The following is a 14,001-nucleotide window of genomic DNA, read 5'->3' as shown; positions in this document are numbered from 1 at the left end:
AATTGGTAAGTAAACAAAACTTCAAGTTTTTTTATATGAATTTACAGCTTCAAATTTCTCTGATTTAAAAATATTATATATATATCTATAACAGGAAAGAGATGAGGTTTGATTGTCAAAGTCGATATCTATCCACTAGTTAATTTGTTAGTTAAATTTTTAATCACTTATTTCAGAAACCTCGAAGCCAAAACGATTAATGATCGTATAGTTTCATCGTATACTAAAGGATTTGATGTTGTTAAGTTCCATACAACAAATGATTGTTCTATTCCTGTATAGGCGGCCAAAACAACATCTTTGTCGGTACGCCTATTAAAGAAACGTGTAGCATTGCCACTATTGATACACCCACTGACATATGTTCTGATGACTATGGCCACATTTGTGTCAGTGGACAAGGTTCAAACAACATACACAGATTGGAAAAGAAATCCGGGGTTTTACCCACTGTTTTTGACATACCACTTCATACTCAGCATGATATCAAGCAACCTGTCGCTTTGTGCTTCAACCAAATCCATACTAAATTGTATATTGTAAATGAATGGGGAAATCAGTTTTGGTCTTTGATGTTTATTGATGACTGATTGAAAAACAAATGGTCTTATTTTATATTGTTATGAGTTCTTTATATCATGTTTTATCATAATTATAATAATTTATGCAAAAAAGACCAATGTAGCTCAATTACAATATTTGTCACTATTGTGTAGGTGTTAACCGTGAAACACATGCCTTTTAATTCTTATAATTAAGAAATGATAACCATTAAATAATATCCTACTGACTTAAACCTGATACATCGGGTTTAAACGTTTGTATAGCGTCAACCTTCAGTCTTACCTTAGACAATAGTGTAATATTAGAGAATTTTAAGTTTCAAACGAAACTTACGTACGTTAACGCAAGTAACTTAGGCATACAATTATACGGACTAAAAGACATAATATAAATTGTGGTTGTCTCCCTTCGCCGGTTTCAGCATTTCAGATTTCAGTTGGATAGTTTTAAAATTGTTTTCATTCTAAAATAACATTCATGTATCAAACACAGACCATTCGATTATCAGTGTGGGGGGATTTAAAATGAAGAAATTTCTGATCCTGATTATGACTGAATGAAATTGATTTCACAGTTAGCCAGCACTTTGAGTTTAAAAAAAGGTCTACATTTTACCCATTGGATAATTTTCAAAACAAAAATTCTGCATCAAATCCTCCCTCCACCCCCACCCCACCCCTGAAAAATTAATGATCGATGACTTAAAGACAAATTAAACAAGTGTATGCATTAAACATAAGGTTATTCAATTTAAATATATCGGAAATTGATGAGACTGTCATTAAAGTGAGAGGGTTAGCGCTATAGAACCAGGTTTAATCCACCATTTTCTACATTTGAAAATGCCTGTACCAAGTCAGGAATATGACAGTTCTTGTCCATTCGTTTTTTATGCGTTTTGTTATTTGATTTTGCCATGTGATTATGGACTTTCCGAATAGATTTTCCTCTACGTTCAGTATTTTTGTGATTTTACTTTATACAATCATAACTATTTATGAGCGCATTGCATTTGCGCCAATTTAAAAAAAAATCCAATCTTTCATTTGCGCCACAAGGTTATATTTCATTTGCGCCAAAATAAAACTTCATTTGCGCCATTTTACATGTATTGTTTAAAGGAAAAGTTCAATATTCATTGCCCTATTGTGAATAACATTTGTGTTTACAGTATCAAGAAGAACATTGTCAGTTCAAAGACAAACAGACAAAATAAGTCTATAATTTAGGATGGACACACAAGTATAGGCTATCATATCTTCTGAAAAATGAAGACAAGTCGTTAAGATGAACCTATACGGTAGATTTTGCTCATTGTTGAAGGCCATACGATGACCTATAGTTGTTAATTTTTATGTAATTTTGTTTCTTTTGGAGAGTTGTTTCATTATTTTTGGCAATCATACCTCATATACTTTAATTAATTTTAGTAAATCGATTTTTTTTTAGAAAACACGTACAATTCTTCATTTGTCTTCTTTGTATATACCCTGTAATGTATCAACAAATATTTTGAACACATTTTTGAGGGGGAATTGAAGAAATGACTTTAAAAAGGCTTCGTTAACAATATACATTTGTACCTGTATGTACCTGTAAAAAGGCGAAAATGACAGATTTTTATGGAGCAAATGAAATGCCAATTGGCGCAAAAGCAAAGCATCGCTTTTCATGAGGGGGCTTAGATAAAATTTGAAATAAACAGACAGGACCCTCGAATTTATGGTGAAACAAATTTTGGAAAAGTATTTATAAAATCAAAAGGCAGAATAAAACAAATGGCCGCAAAACAAGATGGTTGGAATATAGAAAAAATCATGTTGGCAAGCTAGGACAAATTAGGCTCAATCAAACAGGCAATTAAGTTAGAAATAGAACAAATTTATTCATGCACCCCCTCCCCTAACAATAAAAAGGGTTGTTCCCTAATCAAAAACATGGACTCTTATTTAGCTGAGCGAAGGTAAAATGTTTACAACACTTAAAAAATAACACATTTAAAGATTATTTTTTTTTTCGTTTTTGGTATTTGAAAGTTAATATTTTCCTTTTTATCTGTCTTCCGTCTTCTCGGGACTGAGGGAATTTATCGACATCACTATACCAGAACAAATGCAAATAGGTCTGCATGGTCGGCTTTCTATCTAACTGACAGAGCGGAGTTTAACTACCTGACTATACCTCATAAGGTGGGGTCAAGTAAGATGCACGGTACAGTAGTTCCATAGGAAAACGGAGGAGTAAATATAGGTTTATATGTACATAAGTTGACAGAGTAACAGGTACACAGTTTGACATTAGAAAATTTACAGGTTGACACTAGAAGGATCTAAAAGGTTAACAAGTGTTAAGGTCGACAGGTTGACAGGTCTACAAGGTTGACAAGTGTTAATGTCGACAGGTTGACAGGTCGAGGTGTTAAAAAGTCGATAAATGTATAGGTCGACATGTTGACAAGTGTAAAGGTTAACGGGTTGACAAGTCGACATGTTGAAAAGTCGATAAATGCATAGGTCGACAGGTTGACAAGTGTAAAGGTAAAAAAAACCTCTCATGTATAGTTCAGTTATGTGTTGGACTTTCAAAAGAGAGGGGCTGAATTTATAAAATGATCTTGATTAAGAATAAGATGTTCCTACGGTTGCAGAATAAGGCTACGCAAGATTTTCTTTCTTTCTCGTTCTTACAAGATAAAATTATCAAGATTTAAAACCATTTTCAGTCCATTTTTCGAATAACAATCATTGCGGTAAATTAAGATTCGAGGAGTCCTTTTCATTTTTCATACCAAATCGTGTAGCCTAGGTGAGTGGTATTTAAACAGACTCAACTGATCTACATTACAGCAAGCAAGGACTGTGACCTGAAAATAAGACTGTAAATACTGAAAAATCTACATTTTTTTCTCGGTCATTTATTATGTTTAAGACTTTTTAGTTCGTTTTGGCCGTGTCAGTCTGACTATTGGTAACTAGTGACCAGTTTTACGTCGTCACTACGAAAACATTTGTGTGCATCGAGTTTAGTTAAGAACTTAAACGTTTGTCTCATGATTATATGACTTGAAACACAATATCTGTTAGATACATCGAGGAAAAATATATACTGAACAATAATGATATATTATCTATAAAAAAAATAAAGAAAAATTATGACTCAGAAAAGAAAATAAATAAAATGTCAAATGTCAGGGTCATAACTTATGGAATTCTTTGCATCAATTTCAGTTGATCACAAGAAAGACCAATATCGTTGGTAATGCTCGGTAATTTCCCTACAGACCATTCAAGTTTACCATGTAATACAGATAAAAAATTACAAATAATTTAGGGGTGGGGGTCTGTGATTGAATTCCACCTTTTTTGCGGAAAATTAGCAAATAACGTGAATATTACGGAAAAAGGAGACAACAATTGTTTTTTCTTTTATTCTGGTACCTCTCTTTTGAAATGTCTAGATCCGCCCCTGTTACTAATCTAACACTTTAGAACCACGGTTTTGCTATATATCCAAGTTTTTTGTAGTCTGGATTATCATGAATCAGATATAGTCTGGTAACTACCAGAATTAAAACATCAGAAATTGAACTTTCGCTATAGGAAACGATAGAAATGTATGTCGTATATTTACAATTGGGTGAATCTTTCTAAAAGTTGTTTTAAATACTTCAAATTATGATTTCTTGCTATTTATGTATTACTCTTGATTTTAAAATAATATCACTTGTTTTCCTTTGATTGAAAAAAAAATCCAATGCATTTGTCAGAAACCAATACAAAAGGTTTTTTAAGGGGTAGGTATACTAAGTCTTTACTATAGGACCTCCTTTGAGCAGATACGCAGATTTTAAACAAATCAAATTTGCTTCTTTGATTGTCGCCTTTGCCTAATTTGGCTCCAATATTTAATGCTATGCTACAGGAAAAATATATGAAGATTACTATTTCCGAAAACCGTACTCGGCATGGTTCACCTGTTATGGTAATGTATTAGTTTGACGACAACTAAGCTCGTACAACATTGCCATGTGACGGTCAATTTCTAAAGTTAATACGCTGATCGTGGTAAAAGAGTAAAAAAATCTTAGAATCAAATCACGCTTCGTTGACATAAATGGTTAAGATATTAGTACCCATTCTGCGAACCGTATTTCGACTTGGATAACTTACATGTCACCTTGGATTTTTGCATCCTTCGAGGGATTCTAAACATGGCAAATTTATTACACCGCGATATGGTTGTTTTTTCACTTGCCATAATGAACTTTCCAAGTAAAAGTTCTCGAACTGCTTTTCTTGATGAATCATGGAACACACGACACAGATCATTCATTCAACAACAAAAAAAACAAAAAAACTAAGTTATCAATACGACAACAAAAATATGTTTGGTATTCTCACATATATTTACAAAAGCCCTTACTCATGTTAAAGGCAATCAAATTTTAGATAGATTTGAACTAAACGGAGAAAGGGAAACAAACACAATTTTACAACGACAAAGTTAAGGTGTATTACGTACGTCAAATTATACGATTTTTGTTTAATTTACAAGTTCAATGGTCAACGGGAGATAACAATGACCATTTTCTTTAAATGTTAAGGTGTGTTACGTTTAAGTACGTCAGAAACCTAAAATTCTCTATTACAACGTAAACATACATATTATAAAATATCAATTGAAATTGCTTAACACGATGAAAAATATATTTTTTGATAACGAACTATTAATATTTGATTATTCGCCGCTCTCGACAAGCATACTTTCAGATTTATATGAATTGAATAACATCTTTGTCCATTAGCATAGAATAATTAGGGTTATAATCGTTCACAGTTGTAATATAAATCTACCATCGCCTAAATAGCAAGGAATTTATGTCTTATAACATGGTATTTTAGTTAGTGTAAAAAATAAGAAAAAACAAAAATATCGAACTCCGAGAAAAATTCAAAACTATAAGTCCCTGGTCAAATGACAAACTCAAAAGTTCAAAAGCTCAAACACAGCAAAGGAGTGAATAACAACTATCATATTCTTGACTTGGTACAGGAGTTTTCTTATGTGGAGATTGGGAATTATACGTGGTTTCAATCATAAACCCCATATTTTTAAAACAGTCGCTTTAAAAATCCATTTTAATGACAACAATTTGAGAACCTAAAACACAAACATAATAGGTAAAAATGTCAAAAAAGGAGTACAGCAGTACATATAGTGTTATAATCTTTATCACTATAAAAACAAAAAAAAATTTCAACAAAACATAAAATGTTAAAAAGGCATTTAGACAAAGCATATAGGCAAACCCAAAATATTTACCACAGCACCAAGCCATGTCAAATGGATATAAACAAAAATATGTTTACCAGTATCAGTAATTATTTACAAAGACAAATTAAAAAAAACAAACTATAACATATATAGTTGAAAAATGAAAATATTTGATAAAACTAATAATAAATTCTATATGACCTACTGCTACAATGGTTACTTATCTTTTCAGAGAAACAGAAACTATACAATATTATGATATTAAAAACTTGAAATTATCTGAAAGTGTAATGCATGTTTGTCATTCAACAGAAAATATAAACGCTACTTCAAAGAGCTCAAAATCACAATAAAATTACTTATAATACGCAATCGGACACCTCTGCGTGTGCACTGATTCAGCTGACAATATGTGCAAGTACAAACATTCATGTAAGAATATGATTTACAACATAGTGTCAAGGAATTGTTCTCTATGCGAAAATTGGGTAGTTAATTTACATGAGTCATACAGGAAATTAAAATATGAGAAATTACATTGCCGTAACACTTGTACAAGAAATGTAAACTGGTGAAAAAATTATTTCACCTCCAGTATTTCACACAATAGACATTTGAATAACTGGATAATCATCGTCATCATTTCGAACCTATCTACCTTTGTACACACTTGACTTGGAAATTGGTATTTTAGCTGATGAATGCCTACCCTTTATAAAATTTAGAATGGAAATGGCGAATTTGTCAAGGACAGTAACTCGACCATAGAACAGACAACAGCAGAAGCTCACCAATAGGTCTTCAATGCAACGAGAAATTCCCGCACCTGGAGGCGTCCTTCAGCTGGTCCCTAATCAAATATATATACTAGTTTAGTGATAATGAACGCCATACTAAACTCCAAATTGTACACAAGAAACTAAAATTAAAAATAATACAAGACTAACAAAGGCTAGAGGCTCCTGACTTGGGACCAGAGATGGGTCCGATTACTTTCAATGTAATTGATTAAATTACAATTACTTTGTCATTTGTACGATTAAATTAAATTAATGATTACATCATTTCTGAAAGTATCTGATTAAATTAATGATTACATTGGCAAAGTAATCATGATTACATCTGATTACAATGAATTTAAAAACAAAACATTTAGAATGATGTGGATGAATAAACGTTTAATATAACTATAGCATTTTTGAGAACGTATATTATTTGGTTCAATTATAAAATGATAACTTCAAATTAAACGTCATCTATTTAAATAAACACCAAATTTCACTACATATATATATATCACACTTTATCACCAATGTTCTCTAAATTATTTTGAATTAAATTTAATAAAGATATATCATAATCAAGAGTTTTTTGTTTGTCTTTTGACCTCTTTCATAATTTATATGTATTCCAAGTTGCAGTTTATGGAAGTTTAAATATGGATGAAATAAAGTTACATTTGTACCGGTTAAAACTATATTAAATTTTAATAGAAATGTTTAATCAAATTGTAAACAATATGTATTAAAGTACTAAAAACCATTGCATTTTACACGTCCAGTCCAAATAAAAAAAAAGTTTAAACAACATATTTGTCCAACTTTTAATTTAGTTTGTGCTAATTAGATAAATTTTCATGTCTGATTTATCTTTCATCATATATATTTCCCTACAGCTATACTCAATTGGTAATTGCAATAAAAACAAACCTTAATTAGTCTCCTACCTGTCAATTCAAAGTTGACAAAAATCACAAAAATTAACAAAAGATTATAATTAAGGGTTAATGAAAAGTATTACTTGAATATATAACAGTTATAATAAAATATTAATATGAAGATCATTATAAAACGATGACTATACATGTATGTACAATATCTTTTACCAAGATAAAAGATATATAATTGTATTATATGTCTCTGCTTAGACTAATGATGACTTTTCAATACTGTAACAGTTTATTTTTTACTGAAGTAGACAAGCTTAAAGTAACCAACCCATTTTAGTATGTTAAAAATATATCAAATATGAACAAAGAGGTTCATTTAATGACAAAAAACACGATTTTAGATTTTTTTCATTGTAATCAGAATGTAATCAAAAAGTAATCATGATTACAGGGTATTTTGAAAAGTAATTGATTAAATTAAATTACATGTAATCAGATTTTTGGCTGATTAATGATTACACTAATTACTTGAAAAATTGTAATCAATTACAGCTGATTAACGATTACAATTACAATTACCCCAAGTCTGCTTGGGACAGGAGCAAAAATGCGGCGGGTTTAAATATGTTTATGAGACCTCAACCCTCCGCCTATACCTCTAGCCCAAGTAGAAAAAAAACCATAACAATACGCACATTAAAATTCAGTTCGAGTCTGATGTCAGAAGATGTAACCTGGTAACGGAAGACAATAAATAAATGACAATAATACATAAATACCAACAGACTACTAGCAGTTAACTGACATGCCAGCTCCTGACTTCAATTTAACTGATTGAAATATTATTTCTTCATCATATGAATATCAGGCACAATCCTTCCCGTTATGGGTTTAGTATTATACCATCATAACATATATGAGAAGAACATAACCCGTGTCGCATTATACTCGCCTTTATACTTGGTAAACAGTTTTAAACTGTCTGGTGATATCACTAAAATAGTCGAAAACTGTCACACAAGTGGATATCAGTATGAAACATGTATGTATCATGCTTTTTAAAAAAAAACGTATTAAAAGACAACCTACAAAATCTTATCCGTATTTGCTTCTAATACTATATTCCAGTAGCTTACAAAATATTCAATTGATTTTCTGAACTACAAATCAAAAAAGTTATTTTAATCCTTTTTAAAATGTATCAACTCAGTTGTCTGATTTGAAATACAGGCTTCCATCAACACCGATGTGTTTTCATAATGTCAATAAGGTCAATGAAGAAGTAGATAAAGGAAGTAGTTCACACACTTACAATTACACAACCATCAAAACGAAAAATTGGTAAGTTACACATAGACTAGTAAACATGTAAGAAGCGGCCTATCTAACATACTTCCATTTAAAAAATGTCAAGTTAATAGCCAATATACATTTGATACTGTTAAATCAGCTAAAATAGCATGTATAACATAGACAGTTTATTGAAAACATCGTTACCAATGATAAATACTGTATATGAAATGTAATTACCAAAAGTCCTCAAGACAAATATTGTTTTTGGAATTGTTTTTCACTGTAATAAACTGTATTATTACATAATACAGAGTATTTTACTGTTTTATTAATATTTCAAAATTATTTGCTATTTTTCTGTTTTTGTTCCATGGTCTTTTGCACTGAAAAATATCGTTCGACTGTGTGCAGTCTATTTCACTGACCTGTGATGACCTCTTATTCTGAAATATAATTAGTTGAAAGGTATTCATGTTCCATAATACATGTTCCATAACAAAGTTGTTACTTTCATGTGTTTTATTTCTAAGGATTTGTTAGAACTGACTCAGTATGTATTAGGTAATAATACACTTATTGAATGTGTAACAGTGCAATAGATCAAAATATATTATTTTCGGTCTGAAGATCAGCTCATTGTTCTATTGCATTAGCCGTTGGCTTCCGGCAATAGATCAATGAGTTGATCTTCGTACCTCGGGGAATACATTTTGATATATTGCATTATTACATATTAAATAAATGTATAGTGTATCGTTACTCGTAAAAATCTAGAGGTTAATTGTATGATTATCGACAAAAATTCAACCAACATAAACTATTTCAAAACTAATGTTAAATATCCCTCATGGTTGCGTGACCTGAGATGAATTTGGCTATTCTTCTCAGGTCCCATTTTAGTTTATTGATTATACATATATGTCTTTAAAATATTGATATTTGGATGCCCGTTTTGAAGGTTCATTTTGAAAAATGCTTCAGGAGCACGAAATTTAAAGTTGAAGAGACCAATCAAACTCATTTAGTTGTTATATCTGAAGTACCTAACGGATAATTTGTCTAATATAGGTTTTTTTAAATCGATCTGAATTTTGTTACTCAACTTACTTCTATTTTGTGTAAATACTTTCTTACATGTATATCTATTATATAGTCATTTTATAAAAATTACTGTTTGTAAAACTATATATTATTCTTGATTATAATGATGTTTTTGTCCCAGGAGGATTACCCTGGCCTCACACTCACAGCTTTTTGGAACTTTTGGTCCTCGGCGATCTTCAACTTTTTAGTTGTTATGGCTTTCAAACTTTTTACATCTGAGCATAGTTACTGAGCCTTACAGAAAAGAAACATTCTTAGATAAGTCTTGGTCACGGTCAAAAATGTCTCAATAGTATAAAAACAAAAACAAACCATCGAAGTCTGCGTTGTTTTTTTTTTTTTTTTTATTTGAAGCAAGTTAATTCTTGTTCAAATTCCACGTGAAAATATATTATTATCTAAATAAGACGTAGAGGAACAAGAAGTAAAACAAATGGTTTTAATTTGCCTAACATAAAATATTTGATTTGATGTCGTAACTCGTTTATGTTTTGCTATTACAGTCATAATGATTTATACTTTTTATTAATTGAATTCATTTAAACATTTTTAAACAATTTTTCAAGAAAACTTAAATCAACAAATTGAAACGCATGAAAAAAGACAATTGTAGTATACCGCTGTTCATAAGTCATACATCAATTTAGAAAAAAACAAAACCGGATTGCAAACTGAAACAGAGGGAAACACATCCACTATAAGAGTAAAACAACGAAACAACATCAAAACTGCAGTGATGCAAGCAACAAAAAGACAATGCAACATACATAGAAATGAACTTTTAGAAATCAACTGCCATATTCTTGACTTGAAACAGGTCATGTAAAGAAAAATGGTAGTTGAACCTGGTTTTGTGACTGGCTAAACCTCGTATTTTATGGCAATGTTTAATTTACCGCTAAAATGATAACATTACATGACAGAAATACAGTACACATCAATGGAAGATCACTCAGGAGAGGGAAATGTATAAATTAATAATATAATACTAGTAGTTCATTTCGACATGTTAACTACAGAATATAAACGCAAATATACATAGAGAAAAAACAAAGCAGTATAACTTATTTGATCCACGTGCTCTGTGATTATTACATGTATATATTATTTCAACGATCTAGTCAACTGAGACAAAAAAACCGAATATTTTTTTCCTCGCGATCAACAATTGGCGGAAATGTCATTTATCAAAAATACGTTACATCATCGTAATAAATATAATTCAACGTGCATAAAGGATTTCGTTTAGTATAAATACATGCATTGGTTCAATGATTTTGATATAAAGAGGCAAAAGATACAAAAGAGACATTTAATTCTATAAGTCGAAAATAAACTTTCAACGCCATGACACAAACAAAAAGGACCAGCAGACAAAAAATAGTATACAAAGCACAACATACAAAACTAAAAAAATAAGCAACAAGATCCCCTGCCAAAACACATGAATTATAATTACATGCAACTCATGTCATATGACTTTAACAATTTATTGCTGATATCATTATGTTATTTAGAGATGGCACAAGTTTTAGCAGAACCTGGTGACGTTAGACATGGGTTTTCTTATTATACGTCATTCAACCATGACTTTGGACACATTACTGGAATAGCAGCTACCAGAAATGGGAATATAATGTTGTGTGACTATGATAACAAGAATCTTATTTTAGTTGATCCATCAGGAATTATGTTAAAGCATCTTTGTGTAGACAGCGAACCATATGATTTGACTATTACAAGTCAAAATATCGGATTCATTACTTTCCCCAATACCAGATCTCTTTTACAAATACATCCAGACAGAATGGTGATACTCTTTAAGGCAAAATGTGACGATCTCAATACGAGTGTGTTGTGCGTATCAGCCATCCCTAATACAGGAGAAGATGTAATTTCAAATTTTGCATGTTTTCTTGGCATAAAAAGACACGGTTCATTTTACGCAATGCCCTTCTTTAAAAGATGTGACGAGGAAATGTAAGTATTTACTTAGAAAACGTATGAGATATGCCCTTACATCAATCCTGTAGATGTACACGTCATTCCCTAAACATTTATCAGCTAAATATAAACTTGTATAAAAAAAACGTTCCTTTCTTTTACGAAAGTCTGTACAGTGTGAACAAACACAAACCTAACAGTTTGAATGCGCCATACAAAGGCACAAAAAGACGTTACCTGCTTAGACAAGGAAGTTAACGTTGGAGAGTTTGAATAATCACATGCATGTGTCATAGCTTCTAGTTTGTATTCGTCTATCTATATAAATGTCGAATTAGAATTAAAACTATGAATCACACCTACTAGTAGTCAGCACTTCGGTGTTGAAATGAATATCAATTATATTGTATTTTTGTTTTAATTGACTACTTGCAAATGTATGAATTATTAGAAATACTAAGGATTTCCTAATTCCAGGCATAGATTGCCTTAGCCGTATTTGGCACATTTTGGGGGAATTTTTGGTCTTCAATGCTTTTCAACTCTATACTTCTTTGGCTTTCTACCTATTTTGATCCGAGCGTTATTGATGCATCTTACGAAGACGTACGCGCGTTTGGCGTATCAGATTATAAGCCTGGTACCGTTGATAACTACTTCTTGTAATAGTATTATAAATCAAAAATACACTTATATATAAAGAGATGTAAACTCTCATTGAATTGTTGGTTTTTATCAATAAGTATGAAAGTGAAATTCAAGACTTTTTCAAGATGCTGAATGAGTCGATGTCGTGGTTATCTCTTATTTTATCTCCATTGTGTCACATTTTTGAATTAATCAGTTTATCATTCATTATTGAAATTGATGAATATACCAGTTTTTTAGAATATAGTTTCGAAAATGATATATTACATTAAAGACCTGTTGCAATTTTCCATTAGTATCTTAAATCCCAGCTGACAGATATGAGAAGACTTTTTTGAGGATTTTTTTTATTACGTTTTATATGTTATATGTCATGCAATCAGGATCTGTTTGAAGCTTTTGTATAGCTCATTTCGAAATTACAAAACAAATGAATTATTTTGTGTAGCCTTCGCTACATATTTTTACTCTATTTTTGCTTGATAGAAATCGGATGGAACTTATGTAAAAAAAAACAAAAAAAACGAATGTATTCACATTAAAACAGGTGTTCCTAAAGTATCTGTATTCGTGCTGTATTTTTGTTACAATATTTCATATTGATTTGACTTGATATAATCTGAATCATAAAAATGATATTTTACCTTTTGATTAAAATAGAGTTGTGATTGAAAAACAAAATATAGTAACCACATATCTTGTATTGCTGTGATGAAAACAAAATGTCATAAAATTTGTAAAAAGAACAATGTGTATAGGTTCAACCAACAGAAATATCAACCATTTGGAGTGAAACCATTTTCATATCTCAATTAATGGGCATCATGTAAAAAAAGAAAAAAATCTTTACCGTAGTTCAACTTTCAAATTATCTTTTTTACCGACTTCAAGGTCTTATGTATATATGTATATTTATAATATATTTTTTTTGAAAGTAATTTCAGAAAACTCACAGACGTCATAGACCAGGGAGGTCAGCCAGGTCAATATATATACCCTTTTCCTGTTCAATCCCGTGTTTTAAAATTCCATGCACTTGATGAAAAATCATTCTTCACATGCAAAGGCGGTCAAAACTATATAACGTACAGTCAGCAGTACGAGTTTCATGGAAATATTACTATTGCCACCATAGATACACCTTCTGATATATGTAGTGACGATTATAAACACATCTACATCAGTGGGCAGGGATCGAATATACTACACAGATTGAAATGGGACGGGAAAGTAGTATTAGACTTAAGAGTTCACGACAAAAATGCACATGATTGGAAAGTAATAGACATACCATTGGACTCCAAGCATGGAATCAACAAACCAGTCGCCATGTGCTTCAATCAAAACTATACTAAATTATATGTAGTAAATGAATGGGGGAAATCAGTTTTGTGGTCTTTGATGTTTATTGATGATTGAAAGCAAATACTCCATATTTTACTAGACATTTTTATTTGTTGTATTCAATTGTTGTTCAATAAAAAAGATATTTTGCATGAATTAGT

General features: G+C 30.9%; 1 long non-coding RNA gene across 1 annotated transcript; it reads left to right on the top strand.

Moving 5' to 3' along the window:
- Nucleotides 1–8,765: 8,765 nt before the first annotated feature.
- LOC143049201 (uncharacterized) lies at nucleotides 8,766–13,580 on the top strand. The gene is made up of 3 exons (XR_012970121.1): nucleotides 8,766–8,848; nucleotides 11,422–11,884; nucleotides 13,432–13,580. It is a non-coding gene; the product is annotated as an uncharacterized LOC143049201 (long non-coding RNA).
- Nucleotides 13,581–14,001: the final 421 nt, after the last annotated feature.

The sequence above is a fragment of the Mytilus galloprovincialis genome, chromosome 10 (assembly GCF_965363235.1).
Source record: "Mytilus galloprovincialis chromosome 10, xbMytGall1.hap1.1, whole genome shotgun sequence".
NCBI lineage: Eukaryota > Metazoa > Mollusca > Bivalvia > Mytilida > Mytilidae > Mytilus > Mytilus galloprovincialis.
Note: the sequence above shows the minus strand (reverse complement) of the source record. Positions and strands in the feature narration are given on the sequence as shown.